Genomic DNA, 13,893 nt, shown 5'->3' with positions numbered 1-13,893 from the left:
ACTCCACAGAAAGTTCCGAAGCAATCTCCTCACCTGACGGATCGAGTCAGCATGAAAGCACCAACATGACACAACGTACCACATAGTCGCTAGTAGAACCTGGTTGAGTACCAGCGCTCTTCCGGCCAAAGAAAGTCTAGCCGTACTCTAGTAGGCTAGCTTTCTCCGGATACTCTCAAGAACTGGGGCAAACTGTTGCGTCGGGGACACCTCAATGCCAACCTGGAAGCCTAGATATCTCATGGAGGTGCCTCTGGGTATCCATACAAAGCCTCTGTCTCCTCCCCATGCTGGGGTATCCTGCTGCAGCTGCCTTTTGATTTGTTCCAATTGACAAGTCCCCTTGAGGCTAGGTAGAACTTGTCAATTGAATCCGCAGCAGTAGCAAGACTATATGCATCTCCTCTGACTGTCAGTGCCGTGTCATCAGCAAACTCAGTGTCTAGAAGCTCCTGCTCCTGCCGGATAGGCAGATGAAGGCCCAAAGTGCCATGACTGGTAGCCTGCATAAAGTATCCCATAGCCTCTACTACGAAAAGGAAAAGGTAAGGTGCAAGCGGGCATCCCTGTCGTACTGATCTGGATAGCTGAAAAGCCGGTCCTCTGCCTCCAAAGACCACCATCCTGCTAGAGGAGTGAGAGTAAAGTGAGGAGACCCATAAAATCCATCTATCACTGAAGCCTAACCTCCTCATAGTGCCCTCCAAGAAACCCCAGTCCACCCTGTCATAAGCCTTCTCAAAATCGAGAAGGAGAACTGCAATCTCTTGCTGACTCTCCTTCGCCCAGTGAGTGGCCTCCCAAAAAGTGAATATATTATCCAAGATACTCCGATCTTGGACAAATCCTGTCTGAGTAGCTCTGATGATATCTGGCAGCATAGGCTTTAAGCGAAGAGCCAAGGTCTTCGCTAGGATCTTGTAGGCTGTCCCTAGAAGTGTAATGGGTCTCCAATTACGTAGGATTTTCTTGTCTCCCCCTTTCGGGATGAGACAAATCATATCTGTGCATAATCCATCGCCCAAAGATCCTGTATCGAGAGCCTCTGAAAAGGCAGAAAGTAGATGAGGCCCAATCATATTCCAAAGAGCTCTAAAAAGAAGTGGCGACAAACCGTCCTCCCCCGAGCATCTGTCTCTGGGCAGCTCATGTAACGCATCCATGATCTCCAAGAGTGATAGTGTGCTATCCAAAACATGACTCATCCTGTCTGAGACCATCTGGGGGACATGACTCCAAATCTCCTCTCTGGCTCTGATCATCTCCTCGGTGACTGGCTCAGCGGTGTAAAGAGTGGAATAGAAATCAGAAGTGATCTCAACAAGACGGTGAGGGTCCGTCTGAAGAGACCCGGCCTCATCCACAAGTCTACGAAGACTGTCCGAAGAGTATCTCTGACCCACTGCCCTGAAGAACTCTCTAGAGCATCTATCCCCCTTTTGGATCCAGAAAGTCTGATGGGAGTAAAACCTGAACTGGACCCTCCTGCCTTGAATCTCCTCTAGTCTCTCCTTAGACTCCGAAAGTTGCCCTCTGATGAAAAGAGAATGAGGAAAACTCTGAATCAATCTCTGAAGTCTGGATACCTCCGCCCTTGCCTTCCGAGCTCTGATTCTGAGCTTTTCCTTCTCCTCTTTTGCCCTCAACTAGCAGGCCATACTGACTCTAGCCAAAGCCCCCTCTACCCACATCAACCAGCCCTGATCCACAGGAGTGTCCTCTGACAACCAAGCCTCTCTCAACCGTTCCACGAACTCTGTGTCTTGAAAAACACAGTCCGGAACTCTCACACAGCCTGTGCTCTCCAATCGAGAGGTAGGGAGAATCTGTAATAGGACGGGAGCATGGTCAGATAAAACATAACCCGGGCGGATATCCCAATTTGTCCTCCTCTGGCCTGGCCCCATTGGCCAATATAAAACCTGTCAAGTCTGACCAAAGAAAGAGAGCCATGGCAAACCCCGGACCAAGAGAACTGAAGACTCTGTCAGCCAAGTGACGAAAGTCGTCCAATCGAGCTGTATCATAAAGTCCAACATGCAAAACAAAACTATCCCACTCCACTCTCTCCCTATCAAAAAGGCCACCCTCTGTCTGGCCCGACTTGTCTTCAGAGAATTCAACCATGTTGAAATCTCCTCCAACAATCCAGGTGTCTACCTGAGGAAGGGACTCTCTGAGCTGTCTCCAAAAAGCCCGTCTGTGGGCTGGATCTGTGGGAGCATACACATTGAGAAAACCAACTGTTGTGCTCTCAATCTGAAGAATAACATAGCATGCCCTGCTCTCCACTAGTGTACCCTCTTGGGTGATCTCTGAGGCCCCCTGGCTGAAACTGAAATGCAAACTCCCCCCCTCGTGCCATCCGCTGGGCTCCAATATGTCCGGCTTTGTCCTCTGAGTAAGCATCTGCATTTGTCAATCCTGTCTTGGGAGAGCTTATGCTCCTGGATAAGCACAATGTCTAGAGGGGACCCTGAGGAAATAAACTGAAGGGAGTCCCTAAGCAACTGCAATCTAGGAACTCCCGATCTACAACCATCTGCATCTAAGGTAAATCTGCGGCCGTTCAGTCCTCTCACATTCCAAGAAATGATGGACAACCTAGACATCGGATGGAAGTGAGGGGGTGCCAGTGGCAGCGGCACAAATCACTCTCTCTGACGGCGCAATCCAAAGTCGGTCTCTGATCAAACTCCAAATCTGCCCCAACTCATGTAAAATGGCTCTATCCAAGGGAATAGTACTCTGGCGCGAACTGAGGAGCTGAAAGTCAAACCAACCAGCACTCCTGGGCAAATCAAAGTCTCCCTGAACATCAAAGAACAGAAACAAAAAGGCCCTGCCACCGAAGCCAGGTCGAAGAGTCCTAGGGCAAGAATGAATCTGCGAGCCGACAATACGGTGAATCGAAGAAAACTGAGTCATGCTCATGAGCTGTCTAGCAATCTCGCTGTCAAGTAGCTCAGCTGACCAGCTTTTGCTCCCCCGAGATCGAAAGCTGCCTGTGGAGAAACAAAGAATGTGCCCCTCTCTGGAGAGAGTAACAGATCCCAAGTACTCCTCTACCTCCTCTGACCGTCAAAAAAATACCAGGAGAAGTTCCAATCGAGTGAGGGAGTCTGTGGAAACCCCTCGAGCCAAAAAGGGCCAAAACTCAACGGGCAAATCTCCGTCAACCATCCTGGGGTCAGGTCTAGGAGTCAGAAGAGCTGAAAAGGGCTGAGCCGTCCTAACTCTGCTCCTGGAATAGGTGAGAGGGAGAGGAAGAATCTGCAACGAGGTGCCTGTAAGCATGGGTGACTGATAATCTCGCTCAATCTCATCTGCTAGGATCTCCCAACCCTCATGCCTATTTGGGTACTGAGCAAAATCTGTGACCGCACTCGCAAAAGATCTGGATAAACCAGGAGTGAAAAGCTGCGAGGACGAGGCTGTACTGGGAGGGGTGTCTAAAAGGACACTCCGCATAGCAACAAAAGAAGGTACTATGTGACGGGGAAGAGAAAGAGGTCTTGAGGGGACCTCATATAGGTGCATGAGATCCTGGGACGGGCTCCTGTGTCGTGAAATACCACTCTCTCAATGGATTGTTGGGAAGAGGCATCCGTCACCGTAACTGCAGCCTGAGCAGTTTCCTACTGGATAACTGTCTCAGTAACCAAAATCTGAACCTCCGGGGTAGTAGTGTCAAGAGTCATCAAATCATGAGCTACTGTCTCCTGCACAGTGTGAAGACCTGCCTGCGGATGGTCCTCCGCATCTCCCCTTTCTGGGGTCTCCTGCACGTGTGTCTCGACTCCCTGAGCTACCATCTCCTGCATAGTGTCAAGACCTGTCCTCTGCATCTCCCCTTTCCGGGGTCTCCTGCACATGTGTCTCAACTCTCTGCCATCTGTGAGCTCGTACTGCTGACTCTCCCTCTGTCTCCGTCTCCTCCGAGCTCTCCGTGAAAGCTGTTCCGCTGGAGGCACCTCCAAGTCCTCTGAGTCCACTAGAGGCTCCCCCGGAGGAGTCTCCTCTCGCTCTGCTGAATGAGTCGAAGCAGGCTCAGAGACCCCTAGAGGCTAAGCTGTAGGTTCTAGGTCACTCGTAGGATGAGGTGGATCCGGAGTCTCTGATTGAGGCCGACGACCGGGGCAATCCCTAATAAAGTGACCTCTCTTCCGACAGAAAAGACACTGATCAGGAAGACCCTCATACAAAGCCCTCTGTTGCATCTGGACCCCATCTCCCATGAAGTACGAAATCAAAGTAGGCAAAGGTCGAGGAGGGGGGAACTCTGAAGTGAGTCTGACCCTTGTAACACCTGTACCAGCAAGTGACTGAGCATAGGAAAGTCTAGCACCTGATGGGATGACTGTACCTGCCACACTAGCCATATGCTCCACAGCTCTGCGACAAGAGCTGACCTCATCAGGAAGTCCAAGGAAAAGCATCCAAAAAGAAACTTGGCGTAGTCTCGGGGAAGTAGAACTGAAGTGCTTCCGCCAAGGCCACAAATGGATGACTCTGCTCTGAAACTGAATCGGTGAGCTCATAAGTACTCTTTGAGCCTGCTGTGCAGACTGAAGGCCAAAAGAAAAGTACCCTCTGCCAAGCAATCGGAAAACCGTAACTGAGACACCCAATGAGGCCATGCTGATGTACACCCAATCACATAACTGTTGGCCTCTACCGGGTAGAAAGCCAATGATGTGCGTCAAACGAAAACCCTCCTCTGCTACCTCAATCATCTGCACAATGTCGGGAGGAAAAGAAACTGTGACTTCAATCTCCTCAGGTTCGGCGACGGGAGTGGCATTAGTGTCCTCCATTGTCTCAGCTTGCGTTGTCCTGAGGGGAGGAGCTACCTTTGCTGAAAATACCCACCAAGAACTCGCAACCAACCACAAGTAAACCCCCAAAAACTTGTATAATGAATGCCCCGAACTTCAGCCTGCGTGGGATGAAAAACAGGCTGCTCAATGCTGAAGCAGAAAGCTCCGCCAATGCCTGGAAACAGCCCAGGAACTCAGCTCCCCGGAACACGAGCAGAACAGCCCCGGAGAGGGCCCTGAAGCAGCCCAGCCTGAAACGCAAGGGAGGGATGGGCAGCAGCAAGGGAGGGGCCTGAAAGACGGCCTAGATGGCGGCCTGAAGGGGCGACCTGAAGGGCAAAGGAGCGCGACCAACAGGGCGCGGCCAGACAACAGGCTGAAGGGGGGGGCGCGACGCGTGGCCAGACGGGCTGAAGGGGGGGCGACCTGAGCAGGGCACTGCCAAGGGAGCTTGCGCAGCCAAGGCAGCAGGGCGCGGCCAAGGGAGCTGGGTGCGGCCAAGGGAGCAAGGCGCTACCACGGGGCTGGGTGATGGCGACGGGCAGCTGCAGACAGGAGCTCCTCCAACAATTTAGTCCTCTCTTCACCTCCTGTGGTGTATCCAAGGCTTTTTTGTGGAGTTTAGTGTTTCTATTTTTCATTTTAGGCCTCTTTTTCTTCTTTAAGAAATCTGTAGCAAAGTGGCCAAAAGAGTCTACAACCATGGCATGGTCTTGCTATCCCACAATCTCAATCCTCTGGCTAAAAAGGGAGTCATTTGGATGCAAAATGTGGTCCTCAACGATAAAAGGTTCAGACACAAGGACTGTAACACGAGGCCCCTCATCTATCTTGACTGCATTTGCTACTGCTGAAGAGGGCAAACCAGGAAGTCGATAAAAAAGCATATCGGAGGAATTCATGTATCCGATTAAAAAAGACATTACTTTCTTCCTTAACCAAACCAAAATCCAGAGAGGAGGGAGTGAGAAAATTTTTTCTAAAGCTAAGGGCTAGGGGACTGAAGGAACATGGTGGAAAGAGGGAGAGAGAGAGGGTAGGCTAGGGAGAGAGGAAGTGATACTCAAAAGGAGACAATGAAATGACTAGAGCAAAGAACTAAAATGGGAGTACTCACATGTAGACCAACGAGCTTGTAGCTTGATACTTGATTGATTTGACACTAGACAAGTACAGCTCTTATATAAGAGCACACACACACATATGAACACCTATGCATATGGGATAACTCCCAATATGACATGTGGCATCCATAGGACTCACTAGACTATAAAACACCCCCTAGACACCTAGTACACTCATTTTTGACTCACTTTGGCTTCATATTCCAACAGGGACTAGCCGCCAAAATAGAGGAGAAGGTCTGAAATTAATCAATGACCACTTGGAAGAAAACCCTCCTTGAGAGTCAAACATTTTGAACATGTGTGTAAAGATATGGGGAAGGCTGCCAACATCCAATCTTGAGCTTGAGTTCTAGAAGGATGAGAGCCATGGATGTGTGGAAAAGAGTGGTTGCACTCTCAACTCTAACATCCTTCTTGAGCTGCTTACAAATTGCCTTTAGAAAAAAAGCATGTTCTCATCACCAAAGAAGCAGAGGAGGGATCAGCTGAATGAGAAGTCATTCACCAATCTGAAGGGGAAGGCCAATTTCAAGTGGATTCTCGCATCTTTGGATGCTCCTTCACTGCTTTTTGCTTGTGCATAGATACAGGTATTTGTAGAGTGCAAAATCCTTCTAGGTGATCTTCATCAAGGCTACTGCTTTTGTAAAGGACCTGTAAATGATATCCTTCTAAAAGGCTGGCTGCACCAACCTCTGCTTTGCTTCAGATACCTTGTTTGCAAATGCCTTTGAATTGCTTTGGCCCAAAAAAGGCAATTATAAACTAGAGTTGTCTTCACAATTGAGATGTCCCTTGAGAAAAACTTCTCAATTTGCCTCAAAATAAGTCAGCAATGCTTTGACTGCTGATTGTTCCATTAACCACTGGATTGCACACAGTGGCACGACCATGGCCAATCAAATGACACATTTATTGCTCAAACTTTGATCCTCGTTGGGCTGATTGTCATCAATGGATGTATCAAAAACAGGAAGACCATCGGCAATAGACTGTTCATTCACACTGATCACCATTCAGGCTTCACAATAGTCATCGATGGATGCATAAAAAACAGGAAGACCATCGGTAATAGACTAGTCATTCACACTGATCACCATGCAGGCTACACGAGTTCTTTCATTGATGCTCTACCTAGTCCTCCAATCCATGCACTGCTCTATGATTCGCCTGCTTGTACGATGATCAGTCTTAATCCTTCAAGCACCAATTTACTTGTGTCAGCAGCATGTCGCTGCTATGCTGATTCTTCTCTTCATTGTCAGTGACATTGCTTTCTCAACAATTAAACCATACACTTAGTAAAACACCAATTCAGGACAGATAAAAACGGGTTCTTTACAGCCAATTATTATATTTATTGTTTTTTATCCATTCAATTTCAAAAGAACTTATCCCCAAAACCATGCAGTTTCACCTGGAAAACCAACTGGTATTGTTGAATGCGCTGAAATTGTTTCTTTTGGAATTCCATATCTTTAGAGAGTTTCTGCACATAGGTGAGGACCTCTTGCATATCTGACTCTATGGTATTTCCAGTACACAAAAAGTCAGTTTATGAAGATGCTTTCTTTTCTTGTTGCCTAATAAGCAAAAAAGAATCACCTACTTTCATCGAGAATCATGTCATGATGTGCTCGTTGCCTTATCAAAGCAACCTCATTCTTTACTTGGTCCATTTGCTTCATTAAGTCAGCACTGAACAGCTTGACATTCTCCACCTTACTTTCCTCAGCAGTAACCATTGCATCTTTACAGGCATTGAAATCAGAACCCATCATTTGATAAGATGTATATTCGATTTCAGGTATTGGAATCTGGTATTCTTGCATCAAACTGATGTAGTCTTTTATTCCAAGGAACTGTTCTTCAAGTGAATTAATTCTTTCTTGGATAGCCTGTGGACATGTATGTTTGAACTCAGGCCTCAAAACGAACACAAATACCAATAAAATGGGTTGAACAAAACATATTCATCAACTTAACATCTATAAACAAACTCTAAATTGGTTGTATAACGACTCAAAGGATTTGATTTTATACACACGACCATGCTGAGTAAAGCTTGAAAATTCAAACTTTGATGCTTAAAGATATCATATACAAATCCATACAAGCAAACATATTAGAGAATCATTTTCTATTATTAAATCCAACTCTGGAAGTCCTATAGATAAAGGAAAGTTTAATCGAGGTGAATTTCTCTTTATATTCACTTTACATGTTCAAACCTGATACATGGTAATATGTATGGACAAGATGCTGGTCAACGTCACAATTGGGGCTAGCCAAATGCCATTTCTTTCCCTAAGGAAATCCATAGGGAACAGCCTAAGTGGCTTACAATCCCACCTCAAAGCTTGTGCATAAGAAGATGAAAATATCACAAACCACAACCCAAGGAAATACTAATTTCCATTACTAGGTTTAGAAGTGCCCCTGCACCTAACCCCTAGGTGCAAGAAGCGTGTATGATTTGCAATCCTATGTGACCATATTGTATGCATCGCATGCATTCTTCCCCACCATTTATATTGCTCCAGATCTCATGTACATTGCTAGTGTGGGTGATGCTAGAGAGAATCCCCTATAGTGATTGCTACACAATCAAGGGGAATAGGAGTATGCAAATTAGATCAAAGCTCTGTAACATGTCATTGGCCAGCCTTTCACAAATTTCAAGAGTATGCAAATTACATCAAAGGTCTGTAACATATCATTGGCAAGCCTTTCAAATTTTCAAGATAAAGGCCAATTAGAAGCATCTAATTCAAATATAAGGACCCTACAAAGGTTGATAGGATAGAATGCTGAGTAAAACTGCAATCAAGCCAAAGGAAACGTAGATACACTGTTATACATTGTCTTCCTCAATGTGCTATTCTGGGACGAGCTGTCCCATTTTTCATAAATAAGTCGCCATAGTAATATGCATGACGGCATCATCAGGATCCTAACACCTACCAAAGATGTTGCTAGGCAGAGAGCTTGGTATGTCATTCCAGAATTGGTGAAACCAAATGAGGGCTCTACTTCATACACCTTTCACCAATTTGGAATTTAGGACTGCTCTTCATAAAAACAGTGTAACAGAGGGTTACTTTAAACTTAGGCTAAAAGTTAGTAGAAAGGCCTTTTTTGGCTTGTAAGTGTTTTCTTCCTTTTTTTGGGGATACCATAAGTTGCCACGTGGCATCCTAGGAGGTAATCCCATAAGCAATACTGCTTTGTACTACCCTGGGCCATACCTATATAAGGGCTCTAGTTGTACTTGGCAAGGCATTTATGACTTGTACTTCATTACTGAAATAGAAATTACAGCAAGAGTTCAATACTCAGCTGAATTCTAAAAAGGATTGACTTCCTCCTGTCCTTGTGCAGCCCCTCACAAGTCTCTGTTGTAGGTCCAGCCCATGACCTTCCACTCCTACCTTTTTCCTAAAACCTAAGGTACTTCACTACTCAACTTTCCTGCACATTCTACCAAATTTAGGGGTATTTACTGTCAGTTAGGAGCAGTCTTGTTGCATTGGTATCAGAGCACTTTTCGTGGGAATTTGTGGGAAATTCTTTGTCCAATCACTTTGAAATTTGGAGCATCTACTCATGAGAATCCTAAAATGGTGGAGTATTTCATCAACATTGGAGTGATCTTCTCTTTGGCACAAGAAATTGATGTAAGTGACGATCTGCTGTTTGCCTGCACCAAACTAAGTCGTTCTTGGCTTGATCTGTTTGCACTAATCACATAAGGCTTCTCCCTAAGTCTGGTGGTGATTCGAAACTGTTAGAAGTTATGAGCAAATTCGACTAGCAAGAATAGAAGAAATGCTGCGGAAATTCAGATTTATAACTCCATTTTGGGTCAGCTTTAGTGCATATGGTCGCTCAGCTCCATGGATGCAACTGATAAAGTTTGATAGTAATCTGATTTTTAGTTACTGAGAATTTCAAAAATTTAGTGCAACAGCTAGCGCAAAATTGCTATTTGCCAAAGGTTCTAGCAATTTCTAGCCATCTAGGTGTAATGTTATGAAATTCTACTCCTAATTGGCCCCTTTGGTTCAGTCTTAGCATAAGGGTCGCCTAAACAAGTGGGAAATTTCAAGTTTTCTCTTAGAAATTTGACCTGCGAAATTAGGGCAAAACTAGCATTTGGGGCTTTTAGTACTGGTTTTTGATCAGGGCTTAAGACAGTGCATTTACTCTAGATTTAAGTCATTAAAGATGCCTGTAAAGAGGTCTACTAGTCAAGCTAGTAAGCAGCCAATGAGTATCCTTGATTCTATCTCAAAGAAGGAAGCAATTGATAATCAGGCTGAAGTTTCTGAGCCCAATGATCTTCATGTTGGCAATATTCAAGGGGATTTGGCAGCAACTCCTCAAGTACAAACATCCCTTAACTAGGAGCAGATTATAAGGAGTTGTATGGACCCAATGCTACAGGTATTCAAGGAGTTAACCAATGAGATCAAGACCAATAATCAGAAGATTGACCAAAGGATGCAGAACATGTCTGCCACTTTAAATAAAAGGTTTGACTAGTTCAAGAGAAGCCAAATTTATAATGGGAAGAGACCTGTGGATCCCCAAATTGATGGAGACTCAGGTTCAGATGATGATAATGATGATCATATACATGTAACTGAACCGGTTGGTTTTATGGCTTCTGCCCGAAGGACCTACCACTCTAGTGGAGTTACGGCTCATATGGATAAGGATTCAGCACATGGTAAGACTCCTAATAATAATAGTTCAGCAGCAGCTGAAGAGTTGTGTAAAAAATTCCATGAATATAAGTTGCTACCAGCAGACCTTAGGGCAGCAATGACACTCCAACAATATATACAAACAGATAAATCTATTGAACCAAAAGGGTTCATCAAGACAAAGATATGAAAGACAAGATTATACTTCCTAAGTTCAAAGGTGATTCTACCTATTCTGAGGAATTGGAGGAATGGCTCAGCAAGATGGATGACTATTTCCTTCTATATCCAAAGGGTGATCAAGGTAAAATCAGATTTGCTATTCTTCGTCTGGAAGATTATGCCCTCTCTTTGTGGAGGCATCTACAGCAAGAAGGGTTAACTTTTTATGCTTGGAATGAATTTGGCTGAAATGCTTAAAACTTCTATATCTCCTTACACTAGGGATCAATATATTTGTAAGTGGTATGATCTTACTCAGCAAGGATCAATGAAAATTTATATCAAACAGTTTTGAAAATTGGCTCTATTTGTTCATGGTATTGATGAAAGAGTTAGAATGCTCAAGTTCTGCACCCTAGTATTGCTTCAGATGTTGCACACTAGTATTGCTTCAGATGTTGCAGCTCAAAAGCCCAATTCTCGTAAAGAGGCCATGCAGTTGGCAGAGCTTTATGAACCCAAATACAATGGGAAGGAGAAGACTTTGGGTATTGGTCACTTTGGAACCAAGCCTATGGTCAAAGGGGTTTCCAATGATGAAAGCAAACTTCCTGCACTTGCTACAACTTCTTCTATTTCTAGGTTCCCCACACTGTGTGGCAGTGGCATGGGACAACCTAAGGCTTACAAGGCTACAAATGTAAAGTCATCCTTTAAACCCAATCCAAAGGATGATCTGAGTGATAAAAGAAACAAGTTGGTTAAGCAGTTATCTCAAGCAATTAATGATGACAAGAAGAAGAAAAATTTGTGCTACCTTTGTGGTGAGAAGTGGACCCCTGAACATAGGAATGTGTGCAAAGTAAAAACAGGAGCAAAGTTGAGCTTAATTCTAGAGATTGATAAGGATTTATCTCCTAATACTTATGCACCAGAATCTGAATTTCATGAATATCAGGACTGTGTGAATGAAGGCCTTGATGATGATGAGGATCATAGTTCCAAAAAGGGGACCACCTTTCCCTTTGATCCAGGTGGGTTATCCATGTTTGACACCATGCTTATGGATGATAGTTTACCAAGGTGCTAGAATAGATCTAGACAATGGCACATTGAAGTTGTTGAGGTTATGAAAATGAGATCCAAAATTCTCATGGAAATGATGCTGTTGATGATGATGAAGTGTATTGGGATACACAATCAGTTATGTACAGCATATCTCCTGATGTTTTTATGGGCTGCAAGGGCTCTCAAACCCTTAGGTTAAAAGGAACAATTAATAACAGACCAGTCCACATTTTGGTTGACAGTGGGAGCACTCATAACTTCATTAATGCAAAGACACTTCAAACAGTGAGGTTATGCCCATCCACTTTGGATCATGGGATCAAAGTTGAGGTGGCTAATGGTTAGCATTCCCACAGTAAGCAATATTGTTAGGCTCCTCAAGTGCAACTTTCTCAAGACTATACTTTTCATGGAGATCTATTTGTCTTGGAAATGGGACCTATTGACATTGTCCTAGGTTGTGAATGGTTGAGAACCTTGGGAGAATTCTCTATGGACCTTAACAGACTGTATATGAAGTTTATGCATGAAGGTAAGCACATCACTTTGATGGGTCACCAATATCCTAAATTGTCCTTAATTTCTACAAGAAGAATGGCCAGAGACCTCAAAAGTGTTTGTGGAGTCTATGCTATTCAATTGACCAAGTCTCAAGACGGTAATGGGTTGTTGGTGGAGGATAAAGACATGCAGTCCCTACTACAGCAATACTCTTATGTATTTGCTGATCTTCCCAACCATCTCCCTCCCATGAGAGATGTGGATCATGCAATTGTGTTGGAGCCAGGATCTAAGTCAATCAACAAAGCTCCATACAGACTTTCTAGAGCTGAAAGGGAAGAGGTGGCAAGGAAAATAAAGAAATCCTTGACGAGGAATTTATTACACACAATCAGTCACCCTTTGCCTCTCCTGTGTTATTGGTTAAGAAGGATGGCTCATTTAGAATGTGTATTGATTACATGGATTTGAACAAAATGACAGTTAAGAATAGGTTTCCTATCCCTCGAATTGATGATCTACTGGATGAGCTTAGAGGGGCAAAGTACTTCACAAAGATTGACTTAAGGTCAGGCTATCATCAAATAAGGATGAAGGAGGGAGATGAACATAAAACTGCCTTCAAGACAGAACGTGGGCTTTATCAATTCAAAGTGATGGCATTTGGCCTAACCAAAGCACTTGCAACATTCCAGGCCCTAATGAACAAGGTATTGTAGCCTTTCCTCTATAAATTTGCGTTGGTATTCTTTTATGATATATTGATCTACATCAAAATGAAAGAAGAGCATTTATTGCATGTCCAACAAGTATTGGAAGTATTGAGAATACACCAGTTGTATGCCAAATCAAGTAAATGCACTTTCATGGCTGAAGAAGTGGAATATTTGGGCCATATTGTCAGCAGTAGTGGCATTAAGGTGGATCCCAGCAAGGTAAAGTGTGTAAAGGATTGGCCTATACCTCAGAATATCACCCAGCTGAGAGGGTTCCTTGGTCTAGCATCATTTTATAGAAGGTTTATAAGGCATTTTGCCAAATTGGCAGCTCCTTTCGCTGATCTTCTAAAAAAGAATGCTTTCCAATGGTCTGACAGTGCCAATATGAGCTTTGAAGCATTAAAGGAGGCATTAACTTCAGCGCCTATCTTGGTATGTCCTGATTTCTCTCAACCTTTTATAATTGAGGCTAATCCTAGTGGAAGGGGCATTGGAGCTGTCCTAAAGAAGAGTCATGGAGTTATTGCCTTTGAAAGTCGGAAATTGGATGACAAGGAGTCAAGTTTCCACATTTATAACCAAGATATGTTGGCAATACTTCATGCAATAAAAAAGTGGCACCACTACATTTATGGCAGCCATTTCAAGGTCAAGACTGATCATAAGACTCTCAGATATTTTCTATCTGAGTCTTCTCTATCACCCAAGCAAAGGATATGGCTATCCATTGTGCAAAACTATGACTTTGACATAGATTACAAGATGGGCAAAGAAAATATTGTGGCAG

The sequence above is a fragment of the Dipteris shenzhenensis genome, chromosome 9 (genome assembly GCF_047967505.1).
Source record: "Dipteris shenzhenensis isolate YYH24624 ecotype China chromosome 9, Dip_SZ_1.0, whole genome shotgun sequence".
Classification (NCBI taxonomy): domain Eukaryota; kingdom Viridiplantae; phylum Streptophyta; class Polypodiopsida; order Gleicheniales; family Dipteridaceae; genus Dipteris; species Dipteris shenzhenensis.
Note: the sequence above shows the minus strand (reverse complement) of the source record.